The following is a 4,690-nucleotide window of genomic DNA, read 5'->3' as shown; positions in this document are numbered from 1 at the left end:
AAAATAATGTCTCTGTCTTCTTATGGGGTAGCTAGATTCCTTTTTTACTTTCATGATGTTTGCCAACAAGTCCCAACTTATTTTCTATTCATACTGAAGAAACCCATTACCCACATTCTATAGCAGAAGAATATGATGAAAATCTTCTCAGATACCTAATGACTGTTGACAAGAATGTTCTTGGAGGATAGCAGATGCAATGGCCTTCGGGATCAATTGTTGGAATGATTTCTTTTATTTAGGGAGCAAGGCATATTTAGAACATATATGTTAATTGAGTATATATAATGATTTCTGTGAAACAAGAAATTGAGAAGTTCAAAATGTATGCAATATGTATACTTATTTTGTATCTAATTTATATTTTAATATATTTAATATCTACTGGTCATCTTGCCATTTTGGGGAGGGGGTGGGGGAGAAGGAGGGGAAAAATTGGAACAAGAGGTTTGGCAATTGTCAATGCTGTGAAGTTACCCATACATATAACCTGTAAATAAAAGACTATTAAAATAAAAATTTAAAAATGTATGCAATAAAAGACAGTTACCTGCTTTAAAAATAATAAAAAAATTTTTTAAATGAATGTTAAAATAGTTTTTAAAATAAATATTTAACATACAATTGGAAAAATAAAATTAAAAGTATTAAATAAATCAATATTTTCAAAGTACTTTGCAAATATAATCTCTTCTGATTCTCAGAACAATCCTGGGAAGCAGGTGCTATTATATTATTATCCCCATTTGTGTTGAGGAAACTAGGGCAAATAGGATTAAGTGGCTTGCCCAGATTTTCACAATTAGGATGTGCCAAATCCTGGATTGGAATCATATCTCCTTCATTTCAGATCCAGTCCATTAGAATCCACTCATTGTACTACCTAGATGCAGGCTACCAGCTGGCTACAGGGATATGCCTCAGGAAGGCAGTAACTGGGATAAAATGATGTGGCTCTTCTACATGATTTTTGTTTAGTAGATTCTGGCTCTTCCTGACCCCATCGATCATAGCTGTGCATGTAGTTTTCTTGAAAAACAAATAGGAGTGATTGTCATCTCCATTTCTAATGGTTCTTTTTGTCATTCAATCAGAGGTTAAGTGACTTTGCCAGAATCACACAGCTGGGAAGTGTCTGAGGCTGAATTTTAACTTGATTCTCTCTGAATCTATCCAAGTTTTCCTAACTTCAGAATCATCCTTCCTTCTTCCTATAGCAAGCAAGACTCCCATTCCCTCAGGCCCTACTTTCTTTCTTTCTTTCTTTCTTTTTTTTTTTTAATAACTTTTTATTTACAAGATATATGCAGGGGTGATTTTTCAGCATTGGCAGTTGCAAAACCTTTTGTTCCAACTTTTCCCCTCCTTCCCTCCACCCTCTCCCCCAGATGGCAGGTAGACTAATACATGTTAAATATGTTAAAGTATATGTTAAATACAATATATGTATACATGTCCATTAAGTTATCTTGCTGCAGAAGAAGAATCGGACTTTGAAATAGTGTACAATTAACCTATGAAGGAAATCAAAAATGTAGGCAGACAAAAATAGAGGGATTGGGAATTCTATGTAGTGGTTCACATTCATTTCCCAGAGTTCTTTCGCTGGGTATAGCGCTCAGCTCCTACTTTCAAGTGCTTTGGTATCAAGGGTATGCTGAAAGTTGTGTCCAGTTTTTCAGAAAAATATACCTCTGGTATGCTTTTAAGTTTAATCGACATTATTAACATTTTCTTCATAGCTTTTTCAATTCTATATAAGCAACCAACAATAAATCAAACCTAGATCTATAATGCTTTCCTAAAAATTTAACATCTGCCCCTGGGGAGGTCATGAGTCCTGACTCCAACACACAGCTCCGTCAGATACAAAGTACATTCTAAAAAAGGTTTTATCTTTATAAATTACTTTGCAGAAACTAATCTACATAAAGTGTGAATGACTGGGAATAATTTACTTGAAGATAATTCTCATTCTAGAGGAGGATTTACTTAGTGTTCCTTTGGAGAAGGATTTTTGCTTGACAAGACTTTAAAAAAATACAGCCTAATAATTGGTTTGGGGCAGGGGGAGAGGGAGTGGAGAGAAATGGCTAAGGCATCTACCAGAAAGGTCAGAAATAGGATGGGGGACTGGGGCTCACTTTCTTCTTATTTTTTGGGGTAGAATGAGTAAAGCTGCTTTTAAGATGAGGAAGTAGCCAGAGGATACTTGGAGAAAGGAGTGCTTACTCCAAGAAATTAATGTATAATTAGGAACAGGTACTTGGGGCAGGAAAAGGCTAAGAGTATAATGCCAGAGAAATTGAGGCAAAACAGAGATTAGGGTTTTTAATATTTGAATAGTAGAGAATTTGGATTAGCAAAGCCATACTAGCCACAGTCAGCCAGCTGGATTGGACTCTTGTCGCAAAGCACCCAGCAACCAACAAATAATTCCAGAGACTTTTATAGGTCTCTAGCTTTGAGGGAAACAAAGGCAAGGTGGAGGGGGTGCAGAGCTCTGTGTAAATGGAAATTCCAGAAAAGGACAATAAATTCTGATAAGTTGGGAATGAAGAAGGTAGTCAAGCAGGAGACAGGAAGTCTGGACCAGGAAAGATAGAGGGTGCCATCTAGGTATTTGAGATAAGCTATCTGGAGTTTTATGACTCTTTGGAATGTAGAGTGGCCAGAGCTTCAAAGGCATTAAATCTCTCAGTCATAATGGCCAGGAAGAGGGGGATGGCTACCAGAGAAACTGAGGCAGAACAATTCAGGGAAACTGAGGCATTACAGGGGGTAGGATACATGTTTGAGAAACTGAGGCTTTCCTCTCAACAACAACACTCAGGTCACCATTTTCTTTGATTAAGAGTGAAGCTGGCTTCCCATTTTGGAGTCATGACTTTAACTATGGGTCCCTCTTTCCTTCCTAGTGACCCAAGCCTCAACTCAGTAATAACCTAGACCTGACTCTATAAGCAGGAATTGGTTTGTTCCTTCCTTCAGATTTCCTGATCAAGGGCAGCTTTCCTCTCTCACCCACCACCCCTCAAGAACAGCCCTCACTTCCAAATTTGGCAAAGTGTGAAAAGAAAACCATTCACCTAAGAAGAGCTTGTCCTCTAGGAGCCAAACATGGGACCTTGTGGGGAGTAGGAAGCAGTCATCACAAATTTACTTCCTCTTGACTTAACTGGAGCCAAAGCTAAGGCCTTAAGCCAGCAGAGAAACAAAGCAAACTGCCTGAGAGGGGCAGGTATGGTACCTGGACAGTGCAGGGAGCCTCCTCTCCCACAGAGGTGCCACCAACCCCTCACCTGGCCAATCTGAGCATTGGGGCTGGACCAAATGATAGGTTTCTGCCTCCTCCTCACAGAGGACAGTTTTCAATCAGGGTTGGTATAGGATGGGTCTGGAGTATGTGTGAGCAGCAAGAGGCAGACTAAGAAGAAATACAAATGGAGGAAAATGAAAATTTTCTGGAAATGGGGAGATTAAGAGAAACAGGTGTCCGAAGTCCTTGGACTGGGTATTCTCCTACCTGCTGAGCCCTTCTGAGCCAAGAGGGTCATTGAGCTGAGAAAACGAGAATAGGATATTTGTGCTGGACACAAAACACTCCTCTAGACTCACATATAATCAATTCTTAATTAATCTATGGAATTATTAATGTATGGAATAATTAGGCCTTTGCTCACTCACTGTCTCTCTTTCTTTCTTGGTAGCTCCCTCCTTTGGTCCATTTTTGTACTTGTTTCCCTGGCCTTCATTTTCAAGCTCCTCCTTTATCTCCCACTAAAATCATTTGACAAATGAGCTATTCCCCTTTCCTTGCCTGGATATTACACTGTCCCTTTAAGGACCTTTTCATATGAAGATGTGAGTAATGATAAATGTGATGAAAAAGAAAAGGAACTTTTGTGTAAAAGAAAAGGTTTAACTCTTGAGGAACCTAAGATATTGAACAATTGACAAATATAACTTTGGATGCCCAAAAGGAAAATGAAAAGAACTTTAACAATTAAAAAAACTTGTAGAATGTAGGTGTGTGGAGAAGCAGCTTTCATATGGAATTTTGGCAGTTTCAAGTAGAAAGTTGACTTTGTCTTTAACATAAATGATCCTGTCATCCCAACGAGCTAGCTGATTGAGAGAGCATAGTTTTAGATGGTTAGAGAGTAATGGTTCATCTGAAGAAATCATGAGAGAGGCATCTGCCACAGTTCACAAAGATTTGCCATTTGTTACAGGAAATAGCTCAGGGGCTCAACCAAATATGCCTAAGCAAGGCAGAATCAGACATGAGAAGCAATGTTCTTCAGGATTCAGGAATCTTTAGTCTCAGGTTGGGCAAGAAGCTGAACAGGGTCTAAGGAATAAGGGGAGGAACCAGGGAGAAGTTGGAAGAGGCCAGGGAGGGATCAAGGAGGAGCCAGGTAGAGTCTATGTGACTGATCAGGCCTCAGACTTTTCTATAGATATGTTCATCAAGACAGTCTTAGAGATTGAAGATAGGATGGTTAGATTAGGGTTATTAACAGTGAAGGAAAGATGAGCTGATGAGAGATGATAAGTTCAGGCTTCATAGGAATATGAAATTGTGAGTGTCCAGGATATCCTGCCATTTTTTAAAAGAGCAGACACTTCTCACTTTATGTAAATTTGCCTCACTTTTATTCTAAAATTCTGGAAAAAGAATCTGCAT

Source organism: Sarcophilus harrisii, chromosome 5, assembly GCF_902635505.1.
Source record: "Sarcophilus harrisii chromosome 5, mSarHar1.11, whole genome shotgun sequence".
Taxonomy (NCBI): Eukaryota; Metazoa; Chordata; class Mammalia; order Dasyuromorphia; family Dasyuridae; genus Sarcophilus; species Sarcophilus harrisii.
This window is presented reverse-complemented; position numbering follows the sequence as displayed.